We start from the raw sequence: 21,820 nt of genomic DNA on the forward strand, positions 1-21,820 counted from the left end.
CAAAAAAAAATCATATAAAAGAATATAAAAATTTTCATATAAAAAATTTCATGGAGGAGAATGAATCTGTTGTTGGATTCATTGCACGGGTCAAGGACCTGAAGGATAGATTGGGTGACATTAGGGAGAAGGTGTCTGATTCCGATCTTGTCACAATTACATTGAACGAGATGACGGATGAATACCAGATGTTCATCATAGGCTTGTTTGCAAGGGATAAAGCCCCTGCATTTGAAGAGCTAACAGGAATCCTGATACAGGAAGAAGAGCGGTGGCAGAATTTGAGACCACAGAGTGCCGATCTTGCTCTGATGGCGAAGAAGAAGCCATACAAAGGGAAACAACCACAGGGACAGAAAGGCGGTGGCGTTTTTCAGAAGAGACCATTTAGAGGTATGTCTCCAAGTAACAATGGTAACAAATCTGACATTAAATGTTTTTATTGTGGGAAAACTGATCATTTAGCTAAGTTTTGTTTTAAGAGACAAACAGATGAGGCTAGAAATAAACAAAGAAAGCACACAGGGCACTTTTCCGATGAAGGTCACAGTCATGATCTTCAATTATTTGTAGTTGATTATGCTCTTTCAGCTCTTGAGGAGGATGAGGCCAAAACATGGTTCGTAGATTCAGGCATGTCATCACATATGACAGGTAATAGACATTGGTTCGAGAATTTTGAAGAAACTACTTGTGGAGCTAACATTTATCTAGGTGATGACAAAGGTTATCAGATTAAGGGGTACGGTGATATTCTGGTGATGTTGCCTGATGGTAATATCATATATATTAAAAATGTGATGTATGTACCCGGATCAAGAAGAACTTGATCTCTATTTCAATGATGGCAGATCAGGACCTACAAGTCGAATTCTTCAGAACATACTGTGTCATAAAGGACAGCAAGAAGGAACCAGTTGCATCAAGAGTGCGTGTGGGAGGCCTGTATAGGTTGAATGTCAAGAGCATGCCACACCAAGCTCTGGCTTCAACAAGATTGATAGTTGAGAATCTTTGGCATCAGAGATTCGGTCATCTTAACCTACAAGATCTCATGCTACTGAAAAGGAAAGGTATGGTTGATGGACTTCCTACTTTTCAGAATGTTCATTTAGATTGTGATGGATATGCATTAGGGAAAATGCATAGGTAAGAGTTTCCTTTGAATGCTGATATGAAGAAAAGAGATATTTTGGAGCTTGTGCATACAAATATATGCGGACCTATGCAGACTAGGTCACTAGGTGGTGCATATTATTTTTTACTCTTTACTCATAATTGCACTAGATTCTCCTAGGTATACTTTATCAGAAAAAAGAGCCAGACATTTCAATGCTTTAAAGAATTTAAGAATATGGTGGAGAAGCAGACATGGAAATTCATAAGATTCTCCGCTCTAATCAAGGGGGAGAACACAAGTTGGGAGAGTTAATGAAATTTTGCAGGAATCATGGGATTATTCAACAGTTCACAGTACCTCACACTCCGTAGCAAAATGGAGTTGCAGAACAAAAGAATAGAACCCTTGTGGAGTGCGCACGAAGTATGCTTCAAGGTAAGGGTCTATTCAATGGTTTTTGGGCTGAAGCCATCAACACTACAGTATACTTGAAAAATAGGAGTCCAACTAAACGTCTCAACTTTAAAACTCCTTTTGAAGCATTGTATGGATATAAGCATGCGGTGAATGATTTAAGGGTCTTTGGATCAAAATCCTTTGCCCATATTCCCAAGGATGATAAGAAGAAGTTAGACCCTAAGGCCATGAAATGCATCTTTGTAGGATACTGCACTAAGTTTAGAGCTCATAAGTTGTTTAATCATTTGACTCATAAAGTTTTTTCAAGTCGAGATGTGTTATTTCATGAGCAGGTTGAGGAAGGAAATAAGGAGAACAACCTTGAAGAGTGGCACATTCCATTGTTGATGGAAGAAAGCAGTGAGGACAATCAACAGTAGCAACAACAACAACAACAGAAAGAGGAAGAGGCAGGTGATGTAATCAGTAAGTCAAGCCCGCTAAGGTTTGAAGCAGACAGATTTGAGGTGAGTCCCTTATTGAGAAGATCAGGTAGGCAGACTCAACTACCAGCTAGATTGAAAGACTATGCTTTAATGTCAAACATTTTAAATGTTATAGAGCCCACAAATTATAAACAAGCTAGTCAATCTCATGAGTGGAGGGCCGTAATAAATGAAGAATTTGAATCTATTATTAAAAATAATACTTGGGAACTAGTTGAGTTGCGTGAAGGAAAAATACCCATAGATTGCAAGTGGCTTTACAAACCTAAATTTAATGTAGTTGGGAGTATAGAAAAGTTTAAAGTTAGACTCGTAGCAAAGGGTTATTCACAAAAAGAGGGAATTGACTATGAAGAAAGCTTTGCTCCTATAGCCAAACTGAATACTATTAGAATGTTAATTGTTGTAGCTACAAAACATCAGTGGAAGCTACACAAATTAGATGTTAAATCTGCATTTCTAAATGGTGATCTAAAGGAAGAGGTTTATTTAATGCAGCCTGAAGGGTTTGTTAAATAAGGGCAGGAGCATTTAGTTTGTAGATTGAAAAAGACCCTTTATGGTTTAAACAGGCACCCAGGTCTTGGTACGAGAAGATTGATTCATTTTTCTTACAGCATGGTTTTCATAGGAGTAAGAATGATCCAAATCTATATACCATGTATGATGAACAAGGGTAGATAATTTTGATTTCCTTGTATGTGGATGACATGATTATAACAGGTAATGCAGATGCATTAATCAAAGAAATCAAATTGCATATGTCACAGGTTTTTGAAATGAAAGACCTCGGAAGTTTACATTACTGTCTAGGTCTGGAAGTGTGGAGAGACTCTGGGCAGACTTTCCTTACTCAAGGGAAGTATGTCAGAGGGCTGCTCAAAAAGTTCAAAATGGAACAGTGTAAGACAACATCAATACCTTTGCAGCAGAATCTGAAATTGTGCAATGACGATGGCTCTAAGGAGGTGGATGCTACTTTGTACAAGTAGCTAGTTGGTAGTTTGATATATCTTACTACAACTAGACCAGACTTAGCATACTCTGTTAGTGTGTTGAGCTAGTTTATGTCTAAACCTCTTGAAAGTCATTGGGTGGCAACAAAAAGTGTACTGAGGTATCTTCATGGTACTTGTGATTATGGTATTTTATACATTGATACATATGATGTTACTTTAGTAGGTTTTTCAGACTCTGATTGGGCAGGTAACCTGGATGATCGACGATCTATCACGGGTTATGCATTCAGTGTTGGATCTGGGGTCATAGCATGGAGCAGTAGAAAGCAGAGCACTATGTCTTTATCTTCAGCTGAAGTCGAGTACCAAGCATTATGCGCAATGACATGTGAAGCTATCTGGTTGAGGAGGCTTCTCCATGATGCAGGAGAAGAGCAGAAAGAAGCGATCGTCATCAAATGTGACAACCAGAGTTCCATTAAGTTGGCAAACAACCCAGTGTTTCATAAGAACATGAAACACATAGATACTCAGTTTCACTTTGTTAGAGAAAAGGTCCAATCAAAAGAAATTTTTATTGAACACTGTAAAACATGTGACAATGTGGCTGATATTTTTACTAAGCCTCTTGGGAAAGTGAAGTTTGAATTGTTTAGGGGGATGTTAGGACTTCAGAATAATCTTTTCTCCATTAAGGGGGAGAGTTGAAAATTGAGGAGTTACCTCCTGGCGTGACAGGATTCATGATTTTTACTCAAGTCTGCTTTTGAGTACTTATCTTTTCAAATTCATATTACTTAATCTATTTATGTGGGATCCATGGAAATATTTTATTGTTTGATAATTCAACATACACCATTATTTTTAACCTTTGGGTAAATTAAAGTTCATTATCTTTAACCAGAGATAACTGGTTATTCCCAGTATGTTGTCAATGTTGTAGGGAAAACCCAACACCCTCCATTTTTTACTTATTTACTTCAAATAATGGGAACCCTTTCCATAAATTTTTGGCTAAATCACCTTTTAATATTTTCTTTCGGTTAAGTGTCCTATAATTTTGCCATTTTTTTCATTTTCGTCAGATTTCTGTTTTGATTGCTTCATTGAGTTCAACTTTTTGCTAGATTTCCATTAGTATTCGTTTCATCTCATTTGGTTACACAATTTGCAAATGGTGCTCGTCTGAAGTTCAATAATTTTTACCGTCCGGGTTAAAAAATGTACAAAATGTATATTATTTTAATTTTTGTAAATAAATTAGTAATTGATTGTAAATATTAATCCCTAATTATTTTTTTCTAATTTTTTCATTTTTCACTAACAGTCCTACAAAATCACCTAGCCAAATTGTAGAACAATTAAAATAATGTGCTTTCAAGATCTTGGTAATTTATTCCAATTTATAATTTTAAAAGAAATTACAAGACCCGAAATTTCAAAATTGCAAAGTGGTTGTAGTTCATTTTGTAGGATTTTTAATTACAAAAGTGGCCCTACCTCACCTCCTCCTTTACTCTTTTAATTTATTCCAATTTATAATTTTAAAAGAAATTACAAGACCCGAAATTTCAAAATTACAAAGTGGTTGTAGTTCATTTTGTAGGATTTTTAATTACAAAAGTGGCCCCACCTCACCTCCTCCTTTACTCTTTTGCAAAAACTCTCAATGGAAGAAGTCCCAATAAAAATATCTCATAATTTTTTTCGATTTTTAAAAAAATCATCGATATAAAAGTCTCGATATCGAGATATCGGATATCAATGTTTTCATTCGGTGCACATTTAAAAACTTCCGATATTATAACACTTCCGATCTCCGATATAAAATATATTATGGCTATTGATTTTAACCTAAGATTACCTCCGCCATTTAATGCACACCTCCCTCTTCGTTTTAAATCCTCTACCTCCATTTTCATTACGATCCACCATTGATCTAAGTCCCGTGAATGAGGTTTTAAGTTTTTTATTATATATATTATAATTATAATTTTTATATAATTTTAATCCATTTTAATTTTTAATTAAAATTTATTTTAATAGTATATAATGAATTTATACAATTAATATAATATTTTTTTAAATTAATATTAATTAACTAATAATTTTAATTTTAATTTAATATTATATATTTTTAATTATTTTTTTTTGGCTTATGTAGCGAATTTTTCATAATTTTGGCAATTTTGACACTTTAACTTTAGAAGCTCATAAGACGGATTCTGATTTTGATCCCACTGGAATCTTTCGCACAGAGAATCAGGACGGTCTCATATGGAGAAGTTCGAAAGGTTTATTTGATATACAGGTAAAAGATGTTTATAGAGACCTGATTAGACTAAAGCCTTCTCTCCTCGAGCCTTCCTTTCCGCCCATCCTCTGGAAATCGGGATGTCCCCCAAAAATGATCCTTTTCTCCTGGTTGGCCTTCCACAATAGGAACCTCTCTTGGGAAAATTTAAGAAAACGCGGATGGCAGGGTCCGGGTGTTTGTCCCATCTGCTGGTCTGAAGAAGAAACCAACTTCCACCTCTTTCTTGATTGCAAGAAAACTCGTCTTCTTTGGTGGACTCTGGAGGATTCCCATGGCATCCAGCATATGTCTCATTCCTCTATTTCAGATGCATTTTTATGGAGCAGTCTTCAAAAAAAATCATGGAGATCAATCTTCATCATCACTGTATGGTGTATATGGAAGTGGCGCAATAGGTTTATATTCAACAGTAAGGTCTCCCCTTTTCTGGAAATCATCTCCATTATCTCTTCCTTTTATGAGTCGATTCCGCAGTGCCTATCCAAGGAACCGGAGCAGAAAGGAAATGCGGTACAGCAGGCCCTGTCTCCTATGCCGAGGGCCTTTTTTGACGGGGCTGAACAGGGTGGTCAATGTGGCTGTGGGGTCATCATCTTGGTAAATGAAAATTGCCATTATCTCATTTACTGGAACGGGGGGAGAGGATCAAACAGCAAGGCGGAAGCGATGGCCCTTGCTGGCCTTCTTCATTTCTGCCTCTTTATCAATCTCCAGGATGTTTCCATTTTTGGTGACTCTAAGGTCATGGTTGATGGTGTTCTTGGTAAGAATATCATTAGGAAGCCGCAACTCACTGGATGGATTGACAGGATCAAATATTTTTGGAACAGATCCAAGGGAGTTTCCATTCATCACATCAAAAGGGAGCTTAACCAGCGTGCAGATGATTTATCAAAAAGAGGTCTTCAGGTGGCTCCAGGCTTATGGTTCATGCAGGTTTCCTATGAGGGCAATATTTTCTCCATTCAGGACTTCTTTCCCCCTGATTTCTAACCTTGCTTTTGCTTCGGTTCTGGCGCTTTCATCAATTTCTGGTTTTGTTTTCTATTAGTTTCAGATGCTTCTCTCTGGATGTTGAAGTTTGTCATCCTCTAATTTTGCTATTTCCAGTGAACGCAGGTTCTCCAAGCTTGATTTGTCTATCTTGTTGTGGGGAGCAGATTGTTAAGATTTGTTTTGCCTCTTAGTGGTTAATTTTAGTCTTCTCTATGATCAGCGAGACTATTTTAGACTCGGCCCTTAAATGGCTGTTAGTTTTTGGTTCTCTTGGCATGCTCTGTTTCTGATGCTTTCCAATTTTGGCTGGAGCTCATTTTGGTGTTAATTTTGGTGTTAATTTCTACGCTCCTATGTTTAGTCTCATATATGAGGAACAACTGTGCTTTCTAGTTTTGGCTGGAGCTCATTCTGGTGTTAATTTTGGTGTTATTTCCACTCCTATGTATAGTCTCATATATTTGAGGAACAACTGTACTGGTATAATGTTTTGTTTATATTTCTGATATAAATACAATTATTGCTTTTTTCGACGTGGACCAAAAAAAAAAAAAAAAAAACAAAACAAAACAAAAAAACAAAAAAACAAAAACAAAAAAACAAAAAAAACAAAAAAACTTTAGAAGCTCATAAGTTGAGTTTTTCTTGGCCAAATGAGGCTTAGGACGACTCTTTGGATAGATAAAATCATGGAGAATATTTTTGAAGTAGTTTCATAACCAAATTTAATTATTTAATGAGTCTAAAATTTAGCAGAAGATCAACCTTCGAATTTTTAAACAAAATTAATTTTTTGGGTTTAATTTTCTGCATTTTCATTTGCTCATAACCTCTGTTGAATACATATCCATTCAACTATGTTCTCTTTGACCAATTAGATCTTTATAGGGATCGATGAAAAATTTAAATTTCCTTTTATTTATTTATTTAACTAAGTTTTGATTGGAGATATTATGTGTTCCAGATTTGGTATTTTGATTTATTTTGTATTTTAATTGGTTTTGGCAAGAAAACAGTTGAAGAGATGAGAAAAATAAGATTTCAATCAATGGAATTTCTCCCGCAATAGAAGAAAAAGAATTTGGATTAATGAAAATTGTTGGAGCAGAATTACTCTTCAACATCGCTCCTATTTGGAATTCATCTTTGTAAATTATAAATAGTGGTTTGTAGAATGTGCAAAGGGCTTCTCCCTTTTGCAATTTTGTGACCCTTAAAACACTATTGTAATAGGGATTTCAGATTGTAGGTATAGAGGATCAATCTTAGATCTGAGAGTTATTGGGATTTGATTTTTTCCTTTTTGAACTGTGTATGAGAGACAGAGCTTGCACTATTGCAGTGCTTTCTTTTAGTAGCAGAGTTTATACTTTAGAGAAAATTGCAAGAGATCAGATTCAAAGAACATAGTAGGAGAACAAGTTCAAATTTATTTGTATTAGAAATACTATTATTTTTACCATGAAATTCATTTTTGATGGAAAAAATATTTTAATTGGATTTGTATTATGCACTATTGTAGATATGAATTCATGTATTACATATTAGTTATCTAATCTGTTTGTTTCATAGATTTGTTGTTAATTTCCTCTTATGCCCTTATGCTTAAATCAGATTTTTGAGTAACTATTTACTCATAAATATGTCATCTAATTATGATTTAAATTACATTGGCATTATGAGAACTACTTCCTAATGTTATTGGTTCATCATTAATTGTTAATAGTTCTCTAAACAATATGTTTGGTAAATTATAATATCAGTTAATTGAACTACTTCATTAGCCAAATATTCATCATAAACTAGGTGTGTTGAAATCTCAATCATTTAATTACTTTTCTCTTGGTTGGGTTAGATCTATATCTTCCTAATCGAGATAGACTTAGGATTTATTTCTTTGTGCTTGCATTTAGATTTAATTCTACATTCCTAAAAGTCCTCTTATCAAATAGGCAAAATTTAGTTGTGGCTTGGCTGAGCCCCAAATCAGCTTAAGGATCACTTTCTTGCCTAATCAACAAGAGGGTTGATCTGATGTCTCTTCTCTATTGCTAAGTGAAAGTCATACTTTAAGCCAGTAGAGATAGAGAGAAGGTAATTGGACCTAGTTTAACCTGTTGGAACCACCATTCCAAACAGAAAAGGAGTTGCTCTAAGTTCTTGACCGGGTGGTCTCCCTTATAATGTTGAGACAAAGAATTTTGAGCCTTCAATAGGTCACAAAAGTCCATTTAAATTCAACCATTCCTGGTTATTTGAGGTATCTTTTATTGCTCTGGTTCGAGATGTTTGGCAAGGATGTCATATAAATCCCTCCCTTTCTACTATGGCCCACTGGCAATGTTTGATGTCAAACTTAAAAGTTCATGTTAAGCGTTGGGTTGGATGTTTCCTTTGTGATAAAAAATAAGAACATAAGAAAATCAAGGCATTTATTAACTCATCTCAATCTGCTTACTTTTCCTCAGGTTTTTCAGATGCCCTTAAAAGTGATCTTTGTATCTTGGACGAAAATAAGGGACATCTTCTTAAGGTTGAGGAAACAAGATGGTGCTTAAAAAGTAGAGCCATTTGGATCTGTGAGGGTGATTGGAACACAAAGTTTTTTCACAAGTTTGCTTCTCACGAGAGAAATAAAAATGACATTTGGGATATGCAAGACTATGATGACGACCATATTTGTTCTCAACCAAACCTTAGGAATGCTGCTATAGCACATTTCTCTGGCATTTTTAAAGACCCTAATGGCAGTACATTACTAGAATAATTCAAGGTCTTGCAACATTTCCCTAGATTTTTTTTCTTTGGAGGACTCCTCCAGGATTGGGGCTCCAGTTTCTTTGGATGAATTAAAGGTTGTGCTCAAATCATTTGCAAAATATACGATCCTAGGCCTTGATGGGTGTCCTATTGAGTTTTTTTTAGCCTTTTTTTATTTAATTGGCCAAGACTTGTTTAATGTTGTGGAAGAGGCTTGCATCTCTGGAAGGGTATCTGGGGCTATTAATGCTACCTTCCTCGCACTTATTCCTAAATTTTCAAAGCCCTCTTCCTTTGATTATTTTCGACCTATCTCTTTGTGTAATTTGGTTTGCAAGGTTATTTCAAAAGTTGTGGTCAACATGCTTCACAGTGTCCCCTCTTCTTCTATTTCTCCTGAGCAGTATGGGTTTCTACCTGATAGACTTATTCATGATGCTATAGGGGTGGCATAGGAGGCCATTCATTCGATCAAGACTAAAAATAGAAGGGCTATGATACTCGAGATGGATTTGGTGAAGGCCTACAACAGGGTTAATTGGGACTTTTTGAGAATGTTATGCCTCCATATTGGTTTAGATTGGCAAGTGACAAATTGGATAATGGGATGTATCACCTCTGTAATTTTTTTTGTTTTTATTAATGATTTGTTATACCTCTCGGGGTTTATGACAAGATTTCCCACTGTCCCCACTTTTATTCGTACTCATCATCGGAGGTTTAAGCAAAATTATTAATAGTGCAAAATCAAAAGTTGATATCAAAGGTGTTAAGGTAACCAAATATATTTTTATCACACACTTACTATTTGTTGATGATGTACTGATCTTTGGAGATGCTACTGGAGCATAATGGAGGGAATATAAGGTTATTTTCTTTACCTTCTATGCTACAACTAAAATGCAAGTAAATTTGGTAAAATCCTCCTTTTTCCAACATAAGAACTTGATGATACTCGTGACTCCATCATTGACATCCTCCCATACAAGGTGACACAACTGAAGTGTGCAATTACTTATCTTGGCTTTCACCTTAAACCAAATTTCTCTCAAGTGGAGGATTGGTTGTGGCTACATAAATGTGTTGAGCAACATATTAGCTTGTGGTGCAATAGATGGTTATCCATTTTGGGGGGGATGACATTGGTGAAATCAATCTTGAAGAGTATACTTGTTTACTGGCTTACTCTATCCAAGGTTGCAAAAATCAACTTTAATGAGGACCAGACATACTATGTTTAAATTTTCCTGGGTAGCATAGATGAAAATCTAGTAAAATGGGAGACGCTTTCGCAACCAAAAGGTTGTGGGTGTTGGGGCTTCAAAAACCTTCACCGATTTGGTTTAGCTTTGGCCATGAAAAGCCTTTGGAGGCTGCTAACTAGCTTTGGAATATGGAACAAAGTTGTTGCAGATAAATATTTGAAGAATCAATCAATTTCATGGATTCTTCCATAGGTCTTGGGGTTCTTCTATGATTATCTCCGACCTATTCAATCCAACAAGTCTCTTTTCATCTTTGTTCTGATGGCTTTTATGATGGATTATAGTGGTTACTTTGATGGATCACAACAGTTGGACATTTGTGGTTGTGGTGGTCATATTTATCTACTTGGAAATTCTATGGTTCATTTCTGGCTGAATGCAGGGAGTGGATCCAACACCAAAGCAGAGGTCATAGAAGCTTGGGCCCTTTTATATATTGCTACATCATTGGAGGTTGTAAAATTGCAGATTTTTTGGGACACAAGGGTTGTTGTAGATTGGATGAATGGTAAAATCAACTTACAAGTTCTTCACTTACAATGTTAGCTAGACAAAATCCTATCACTGAGGGAGCACTTCCATTTATTATTTGCTATGCACATTCACATGAATTGAACAATAAGGCATACTTCCTCTCAAAGAGAGGCTTATTGGCGGAGGAAGTTTTCATCTTCCTTGAAAAATACCAGGATGGCTCACTGGTGGGAAGGGGGAGAATTCAACGCCCCACTAGCCAACGCCCACAATCTCTTCAACTTTGATAGCTTTGGCAACACAACTTTATAGTTGCCTCTGGCACTTTGTGTGGTAGGTGGTATTCCCTATTTTTTTTAGATATATACCAAGGTCTCTTTATTGTCTTCGAGGGCTTTTGTTTAGATATATACCAAGGTCTCTTTATTGCCTTGGAGGGCTTTTTGATACCAATTTTCAGATACATCTATATGCCTCTCAAGTTAACCATATAATCAATCATGTTTTTGCTGGAAACAATTGTCTTTTAGTTTTTTTTGCTAGTAAAACTTCAAGAGAAACTTTTTGTTGGCTTTACTAGCTTTTCCTGGTATGAAGGCACTAGAGAGAGTATGTATTCCTTTTATTTTTAATGGAAGGATGTTTTTTCCTTTTCTAGTCTAACAAGTAGACTCACTGTTGGATAGTCAAATTGTTTTAGTTATAAAATGCATGAATACTAAAATAAAATTAAATTGATAAAATAGGATTTAAATTTTGCAATTTTTGATAAGCCATCTATATGTAATAGATTTTGGGAATAGATTTGAGTTAAAAATTTTGATTTTTTTGTTTGAAATTTATATTTGAGAATATGTGAATTTGATGTATATAAGAAAAATCAAGAAAAACAATAAATCTAGATTTTGAGAATAGATTTGAGTTAAAAATTTTGATTTTTTTTGAAATTTAATATATGTATGAGAATATTCGTGAATTTAATGTATATAAGAAAAAACCAGAAAAACAATAAATCTGGCTTCATACCATTTGAGAAAGGTATTCTACCTTATCCAGCGGAGACTGAGTTAAGGGTGAAATTATTTTGGCCCAAATTTTTCTTTTACAATACCAGCCACTATATCATTCACACAAACGTCTATTGTAAATGATTTATTTTTCAAGGTTTTCCCCTTATTTTGTCTATGTGGGTTTACCTGTACCTTCCTTGTTTCTGTCTTTAAGGCCCAATACATCCTATCTGGACCGATACACCCTGAGGACGTCCCAGGAATTAGGTTCTTCAAGCTCCCGAGATTAAGGTAATTGAAGGACCGATATCCCCTGAGGACGTCCCAGGAATTAGGTTCTCCAAGCTCCCGAGATTAAGGTAATTGAAGGGTTAAATTTTCTCTCTCATCTAAAAAGAGAAACCATGTTCTGATTAATTGCAAGTACCCACCTCAGTTATTTGCGCTAATGTCAATAAATCCTTTAAAGGTAATTGCTTCCTCTTGCTCCCAATTTGTTGTATTAAATCCTTGTGCAAGCCAGAATTCTGTATTAATTTTAATAGTTGGATTTTCTTTGTTGATTACGGGTTAAAGTTGTGATGCGGCTGTTGGTGATGTTAAGTTATTTCCTTCTTAATTTTTGGAGTTTACCCATCTAGAAACAAGTTTTTACTCCAAGTCTTTTACTTTCAGGTTCTCCTTGGAAGTTCTCTTGGCCAACTGCCATTTTAGAGCTCATATAGTGTTTTAATGCTTAGAAGTTGTAAATAATCTCGCACGACTATCATTATATTGTCCATAAATTCCCTCATGCGAATGGACAATAAGAGTTATTTAAAAAAAGGAATAGTGAATTTATTTTCTGCCATGTGCCAAGTAGTGGTAGACTTAATACAGTCGTTAGTTAATAACTTTGATTCTACCCTAATCTCTCTAGGGTTTGGAATGATTGACGCGAATCTCCTGAAATCAGTGATTGACGCGAATCTCCTGAAAGGCAGTCCCTGGATTGGAAACTAAAAAACTAAAATCATTCAAAGGAAGATCCAATTCTAGAATACCCAAATTTCTGGACAGACGTCTCTTCTGTGATTTGGAAATACAGCGTTTGTAGCAGATAGTCAAGTTCTGAAGCTAGAAGGGACCCTCGAACTAATATAGGGTAATTTCTGAGCCATCGCTCACGCCTGTGGAATAATTGCTTTAACGCAGCCCTGCAAATCGTTCTGGAGCATAGACAGATTGCACTGAAACGGACACCTCAAATAAGAGATAAATCGGGTACACGTCCGGCAAATCGTTCTGGAGCATAGACAGATTGCACTGAAACAGACGCCTCAAATAAGAGATAATCGGGTACAGGTCCGGCAAATCATTCTGGAGCATAGACAGATTGCACTGAAACAGACGCTTCAAATAAGAGATAAATCGGGTACACGTCCGGCCACGCAACGGTCTGGGAATTGATTAGTATTAAATTCGGGGCCAAATTGGGTCATTGAAATCGAGTAGAGAGCAATTCAAAACTCGGGCGGTAGACTGAAAGCGTTGACAAGTTCCTGTAGTGGCCTCGCTAGTGAAGAAAGAGTCCCAGCAACAGACTCGCAAGCGATCACATATATACGTATTGTTTGAGGATTAAGTGAACATTGCCTTGCTGGAGACAGAACCAGGTACCCTTGACACTTTGCTCTCTAATGTATTTGCTCAGAAGATAAATAAACAGGCTAATTCTGTCATTTTCATTGTGTGGACATTAATATATCAGCATTATAAAATTTTCTGAGTTGTTAAATTAATCATACCAGTCCACTGGAAATTGCTTGAGAGCATTTGATTGTCACTGTATACCATTGTTGGTAAAATATTATGAATACATACACCTACAGCAGTATTACCCTTGAACTGTTCGAAGAAATCCGCCATTAAACTCAATCACACACTCAGAAAATTAACTAATGTATTCATGGTTGGCTTCCTCTGTATGCAAACAGCAGTTTGTAAACAGTCTCTGTGGCCTCCAATTGCACTTCCTGCATACTTACAAGGTGTCACCTTGCTAGGTATAAGGTGCTATTACGAAAGTATTTATTTTACTATAATTATGTTTCATGTAATGATTGCTGATGCCACGTACAGCCAACCAAACGATGCTGTTGCATATGAAAATTATGTGAGACAGTTTCGCTGTTTTGTCACTCCACAAACCTAACGCCAAATATGCTGATATGAAAGTATTTCTTTTCCTGGAATTGTGATTTATGTAATGATTGTTGATGCCAAGAACACTCAACCAAACGATGTTGTTGTATATGATAAGTTTGTGAGTCAGCTTCGTTGTATTGTCACTCCATAAATCTAACACCAAATCCTTGGTCCAAGGACCTAAAGACTCTACAAGTTTTAGGCCAACCCTTGATTGAAGGGCATGTACATTCTATGCATCCAAGATTTACTTCATCTAGGAATAAAAATGTTTTTGACAATCTATTTATTCCATTACCTACCCAACTGTAAGTGAGGTCACTAAGGCTTCCCAACAATCGTACCATTTCTGGCTGACAATAACAATTCAAACCAAGCCAAAATGAACAGAGTATTCTCCTCACACTATCAGAAATGTAGGTGTATGTTTTTGGGTGCCTCCCTGTGCATAGACTAGACCTCCTTGGGGCTAAGCAGGTCTGAAGTTTGGTTTCTTTGGCATCTATTTCTATACTTCTGAGTTCCCTCTTTATGTTTAACAAGAAAAGCAGAAAAAGTTGTAAGACTATGGGTCACCACATATCAACTTTCTTGTTTAAGATTTTCCTATAACTGAAAGAAACTGTACTGCTTATCTGGCAATTAATGAGTCACTTTTGTGGAACCTGATTACATTGCTCTGTCATATGCAGAGGCATCCCATTGTATGATCTGCCATGATGCCCATACCTGATAGGATGCATGATTTCTTTATCCATCATAATAGTTTACATTATAGTTGACACTTTTGTAATGCTCAGACATTGGTGCTGAAAGACTAGTTTACCTGATAATTCTAGCTGTGTCAAATTTAAGTCATCACGACTATTTTGTGCCCAGAGTAATATGAGCCCACAAAGAAAATGAGGGATTTAGAGAGCTAACTCATTTGAGTTCACTATTTTAGCATTAAATAATAACATGGAGTACAAAATCATACTTAGAATTGGAGATTGAATATGCAAACGGATCTTCCGCTTTTCATGGATCTAGCCGAAATAAAATGACTTATCAAAGATAACTCTTCTCACACAAGCTTCAGTAAATATAACTTAGTGCTAATAAAGCCTACTAAGTATAGACAAATCATATCAGATAAGGTGGTAGTTTCTAGTTAATGTCCACAAATAGCCATGGAAGGGTAAATTATCTCCATTGTTTTATGGAGATAAGGGAATTGATCAAAGGACAAGTTGACTGTCCTTGGGGCATATTAGCAGCACTTCTCTCCTTGATTCTGTCCTCATCTCCTCACTTTGTGACAGCCACTTGCATGAACATTTAGGACAGACTTTTAGGGCTGTTCTGAGTGACTGTTCATGCCATTGAGACAGATCTACTAGGGCATCAAGGACTGCTGTTCAAAACCCTTGAACAGTCCCACCATCCCTTGTACTCATCAATCATGTGAGACACCCTCAACAGCCCCGAAGACCACAACTCTGTGCCTAAGTTGCAGGAAACGTAGGGCAAGGGGCGTTTCCGTACGGAAACGAGTATGAAATGCTGAAACGCGTGTGTTACGCCCTGAAACGTATTTCAGACCGTACTGACACGTTTCAGTTTCAACGTGGCCAGTACGGCCTGAAACTCGTTTCAGGGCTGTACGACTCACGTTTAAGCTTTTTACTTTTTTTTTGCTTTAGGTTATCCTAATGACTTCTAGTTGCTTCTAGATGCCTGTCTAAAGTTATAAAAGTGAACTTTTGCCCTAGTGTTGATATGCAGTTCATCAGGAAGTTTGAGGTATATGCAGTTCATGGTAATGTTAAATTCTTAAGGTAAAAGGATGAAAATGAAAAATAAAAGAGAACATATATTCTCCTTTATTTTTCATTTTCATCCTTTTACTTAAATTTTTAACATTACCATGAAATGACTCAGGATGTTTGAGAGTGGTTTCGCCCTTATTGGATTTCATACGGAGAAAGTAGAATTTTAGATCTCACTCAAAATCCAGCAGAGTTATCTGTTTTTCAGGATTTCAGGATTGGGGGATTGCAATGTTTCCATTGGATTTTATCATGTACTAGGGTATGGAACTTGTATTTAATCAAGAGAACCAAGCCCTCTATGCAGGGAAGACTCCCAATAATCAAGAGCATGTAGGGTACTAGGGTATGAAACTTGTATTTAATCAAGAGCACTAAGGTCTTTCACTATGTAGGAGGAGACTCCCAATCAAGCACAAGACAAGAAATTAGAAATTTCTCGTGGCTGATTTTGGATATTTCTATTTTCATTATGTGATCATTCATGAGTAAATGTGATGTAAATTTAGAGACTTATAGTTTATGCATTGACAATTGACAATGTTATCATAATGCACTAAATTAGAATGTATCATATATGCTTTATGATTCCACATATTTCTTAAATGTCCTAATATGTATATATATATTCGCATTTCCCCGTTTCCAAAATTTGGGGAGGTCGCATTTTGTATCAGTTCCCGTTTCAGAAACTTGTACCCGTTTCCCCGTTTCATGCAACCTTGCTCTGTGCATAAGATCATTGAGGGTTTTGGCCCTCTTTAGGGCTTCTGTCACCACCACAGGACAGCCCTAACTCAGCCTCCAAACACCCTCCAGCCTTGCGCAAACCTCCTCTTCTGACCTTGAACTAATTGCGCTGGTTCCTTAAGGCATGCGGCCTTACTCCAGCTATGCACCAATTCTCTTGGCCTTCCAAAATAGGCCTGCCCACCTTACAGAATTTCCAGCGAACCTTTTTGAGGCCTAACGGCCCTCACACAGCCACAGGTCTGAAGTTTGTAGGGTCTCGGCCCTTCTTTAGAGGGCTGGACACTGCAGCCTAGAGACAGAGATTTACACCATACATATGCCCAAAAATCTGCCATAAAACTTGTCCAACAGGTCTCTGCTACTCGGCCAAAGCAGGCACAAGAAGATGGATCAGAACTCGTCCCTTCTCACTTACTAGCTTGACTCCTTAGGCCTGCAGTTCCATGGATTTGTCTCTTCACCTGATGAAATACACTTGGATGGATACTTAATGAGCCTCACCTCCTTCCTTCTTATAGTCTCCACGAGGGTAAGGGCTAGCCCTCAAGAGTTGTCTCTTTAAGCCCAAGGCCGACTTGAACTTTCTAGAGTCTAGACAAACCCCATCTATCTTAAGAAAAGAGGCCTCTTTTATTTTATTTTGCCACATCATTAAACTCTTAGGTGCCCCTTAGTCCTTAAGGGTGCCCCACATGATTTAGATGATTAAACAGTTATTTCTTCACTTGGTTTCACACCCACAACTTTGGGTGCAGAACCCACTTCTTAGGTCTCTGCCCAAAAGGTCCATGTGGATCAAACTTCTCCCAAACCCAGTACCCTAGGGCGTAGGAGTACCTCCCAAGCTACACAAATCAACAGTAATGATATACACTAAGGCATGGAATGGAATAATTATCTTATCCCATCGTTCAACCACCATTCCACATATAGCATCATGCAAGATCATATCTCTAGACTCAGCAATGTCTTTAATTTTGCTTAGCATGGTCTGCACTTGCTCATGGACCTTCCTATTCATTGGATGATCTGAATCTACACACTGTGTCATATTATAAATGAGCTTGGTGAACTGCAGAATCTACTTAACAAAATTGAACGTCTAAAATGGTTTCCTGCCTCTCATGCACAATTTATCTATCAGAAATCTGTAGCCTCAACTGCTTCCTTGCTTCACTCACCACCACATTAGCCAGTGCTTGTTTGACCTTCAAAAGATGCCTAGAGGTGAGTTAATAATCTTCACTTGGTTTCACACCCACAACTTTGGGTGCAGAACCCACTTCTTAGGTCTCTGCCCAAAAGGTCCATGTGGGTCAAACTTTTCCCAAACCCAGTACCCTAGGGCGTAGGAGTACCTCCCAAGCTACACAAATCAACAGTAATGATGTACACTAAGGCATGGAATGGAATAATTATCTTATCCCATTGTTCAACCACCATTCTACATATAGCATCATGCAAGATCATATCTCTAGACTCAGCAATGTCTTTAATTTTGCTTAGCATGGTCTGCACTTGCTCATGGACCTTCCTATTCATTGGATGATCTGAATCTACACACTGTGTCATATTATAAATGAGCTTGGTGAACAGCAGAATCTACTTAACAAAATTGAACGTCTAAAATGGTTTCCTGCCTCTCATGCACAATCTATCTATCAGAAATCTGTAGCCTCAACTGCTTCCTTGCTTCACTCACCACCACATTAGACAGTGCTTGTTTGACCTTCAAAAGATGCCTAGAGGTGAGTTAATAACTACCAAATCTGGTCTTTGCAAGCTTTAATAACTCTAACTTAGAGTATGGAAAATGTATTGGAGAGAACTTTGATTGGTGATGAGTTTAATGATACCCTTCCCTCTTTTGTACAATAGGCATGCTTGGAAACTCCTGCCCTAAAATAGCTAAAAAGGCAAGCACATGTCCTTGTGTACCATGAGGAAGAGACTCAACATCATGACAAAACACTAAATTTGACTCGCAATCAGAGGCAACACCTGCTCAAAGCACTTCAAATGATCAAGGCTAAAAAGAGGGGATTCCTGAAAAGTAGCTTTACACTGCTGTTTCCACCAAAAACTAGTAGCAATCAGCCATACTGAATGCCGTAATGATTTGTGTTTGTCTCAAATCCTCGAAGTATAACCTAGGAAAGGCCTTTCCATGAAAGTGGGCAAGTAAAGAATAAGCGAAATTTAGTGTGAAACCATGTCCAAAAAATTTCATTGCGAGACATTTCCAAAAAATCATGTGCCACCCTTTCATCCTCCCACACAAGATGCTAGCAACATTTGTTACACGTGCTATATGAAGCCTACTTTTGACAGCCAACCCTTGTCGGAGTAAAAGCACCCCCCAAGCTTTGTGTTTAAATGAAGCATACAATTTCTAGATGGACTGACATGTGCTCAACCAGTGTGCCTCAGAATCCTTCATCCACCACCTTTTGCTCAAGTGAGGGACAATGTAAAAGGGCTTTCCGTTCCTCCATCTCCAATCCTTCCAGGACAGACCTCACCACTCCTATTGCACTTTAAAACTATTGTCTTCATGAAGCATGCAGCAGAGGCAAGGAAACATGCAATGTAGGTTGCTTGGCAGGTTGTAGGTTGGGTTGTGTAAGAAAGGATTTGTATTAGTGTCTTTGTGGCCAATTAGTGGTTGTATTTGGGAGATCTTTGCAGGTTTATTTGAGGAAGGAAATCAAGCTAGACAACTGAGAGTTTAAGAATGTTATTCTGGGTGTGTTGGTTCATCAGAAAGTAGTTTGATTGCCGAAGCTTCCACTATTGTGGATTTAATGATTAACATTTTAGAAGATATGGTTCAGGAGAGAGTGTCTATTCCTAAATTTGTTTTTCCACAATTTTTCAGGGAATACCTGATGGAGGGTTTCTCATTTGCTTCTTGAGCAATCATTGGATGAATTACAGAACACTGGAATGGCATCTTCACTGGAATCTCATTTGATGACATTCTATGTCACACGATTTCATGCTGAGGGGTCTCCTGGAGTTATTGATGTGTCTTGCATAAAGGTACACAATACATTCTTAATGATTTAACTAATTCTACAAATGGAAAGAAAACGAATTAGATTTTGATGTAATTATTGTCATCCATGCTCTTTTTTTTAGAGCTTCTGAAATATTCTATAAATGTACAGAAGAATTAGTATTTTCACTGTAAATCTTTAACATCTGCTTTATTTGCACTTTGTGGACAGGATAAAGAAATTAATCATAACCATAGAAGCATCTTCCGCTGGTTTCCAATCAGAGGCAAGTTGATCGATCTTTTCATTATCAGCTAAAATTCAATCAAACAAATAATTTTCTTGTGCTCTCTTTGATCATGCCTAGTTAGCTTCCATAGGTTGAAGGGACTTCTTTGGAGTGACTAGTTTCTCAAACTGGCTTGACATTTCTAGAACTGTTCTGATGCTTTATGAGAAATATAAATATTGTTTGTTAGATTTTGAGATCCATCAAAAACCGGTTCACTAATTGGGCATTGGAGTGCTATTAATCTTTGTTTTTCCAGAATCCCAGATTTGTGGCCTAATAATGTTTTGAATTTTCTAGCATGTGAAAGTTTTAATTGCTAAGAGTTTGGTTTATTGTGTCATCTTGTTGATCTTGTATGTGCATAGTATATTCACTTGGGCAGGACATCCTAGCAAATCATGTACCTTACCACATTTAGATTATACATTCTATGTTTATACACTTCTGACGGTGTTGTTGAAGTTGACCATCTCTTGATTTTTCAATGTAGGTTACCTTGTTTTCCCTTCTAGTATTGTTCTCCATGTGTGAAGGTGGCTTTAGGATTGGAATAAGATAGTATTTGCATAATATTTGCATAGCAGTGCATTTTTATTTTACTTTTAGAAAGCATGATTCAAAAATAAATTGATTGTTTTGCTTTGATTGTACAAGAGCATATGCCAATCTAGCTAACCCTTGTGGTTAACAAAACCACATGATTTGTCCAGAATACGTTCAAAATTATGCTAGAAAACAGTTTGGAGAAAGTTGTAGTATGTTGAAATTAACCCCTGTAATAAGTGAAATAAATGATAAGGAGGAATCAGATGAAGAGACTCTTTTTTAATGTACAACTCAGATTTCCAATAGGGTACATGAGTTGAGTACTTTGGTTATCAAGGTGAATTAATTCATGCTAGATGGCAAGATATTTTGCATGGGTGGATACTTTCTTTACTGAGAAGAGATGGCAAGATGATTGCTTAGTTAGAAGAAACAAGGTTGAATGAACATTCTACTAAAATATACATAAATTATGTAAATATATATATATATATATAATCCCTGTTGAAAAATGGGTAGCTATTGTTAGTATTTTCATTGGCAAATTAATGGATAAACTTCAAATTTTTATGTTTGACCAAGTTGGCCTAAGGACAAGTCGGCCCCACATGTGTGAAATGAAATGAAATGATATTTTAATGTCCACGAGACTAAAAATAGTCTATGGGACCATCGGTTCCCTGCTTTTCGCCTTTTGCAATTCAATCCTTTTCTTATTCAAATTGATGATGAGCTGGCCCAACCTTCCAACAATCCCCTCGCTGAAAAGACAATGCCAAGAAACCGATGCTAACATATTCCCATAACTTTCTCTGATGTCTTTGAACGCATCACATTCCAAAATGAAATGTTTTTCCGATTCCACTGCCCCAGACGTGCAAAATGTACACACTTGTTCTTCCCAAGCTTCTTTAGGCCTTTTCCACCGTCCTGTTTCACACCAAAGTTGATGCGAGTTGGTTCTTAATTGAGCAATAAGAACCTTTTCCCTCCATGGAATGCTAGCTCCAATGAACTCTTTTGTTTTAGATCACATGTAGGGTAGTACTTTTTCTTTCTAACCAACTCTTTTCCCCATACCCGTTTACGGAACTTCTCCTTAACAAAATTATTTAGCTCCTTGCTATATGTGGGACAGGATTGAGGTAGATATTCCATTTTTGCATCCATGTGTGGTTTTGTCTCATCCATGTTTTCTTTCTTTCACTCATGCCTTCATTGAAGATAACATTAGGCCATCTACCTACTCCCATTTGCTCAATTCTTTTTAGATATCTTATGAGCCACACCATAGCAATTGCCTCGATGGGAGTTGCTCCTGTTTCACTTATAAATAGAGTAAAAGGAGACTTCTCTGATCTTTGTTGACCAACTTCTTTTGATCTGTTTGAGTTGCGTTGACCTAGGCTAGTTTGGATCTGTTAGA

The 21,820-nt window shown here is 36.9% G+C and overlaps 1 long non-coding RNA gene across 2 annotated transcripts; it reads left to right on the forward strand.

The window, feature by feature from the left end:
* Nucleotides 1–12,096: 12,096 nt before the first annotated feature.
* On the forward strand, nt 12,097–19,852 carry LOC149256987 (uncharacterized). 2 transcript variants are annotated; one of them, XR_016245897.1, is made up of 5 exons: nt 12,097–12,275; nt 12,726–13,075; nt 13,151–13,461; nt 19,436–19,599; nt 19,788–19,852. It is a non-coding gene; the product is annotated as an uncharacterized LOC149256987 (long non-coding RNA). The 2 variants fall into 2 exon arrangements; XR_016245896.1 differs by lacking the exon at nt 12,097–12,275 and having other exon boundaries at nt 12,615–13,075.
* The last annotated feature ends 1,968 nt before the right edge of the window (nt 19,853–21,820 follow it).

The sequence above is a fragment of the Pinus tabuliformis genome, chromosome 6 (assembly GCF_031772625.1).
Source record: "Pinus tabuliformis cultivar Carrire ecotype Pingquan chromosome 6, CPIR1, whole genome shotgun sequence".
Taxonomy (NCBI): Eukaryota; Viridiplantae; Streptophyta; class Pinopsida; order Pinales; family Pinaceae; genus Pinus; species Pinus tabuliformis.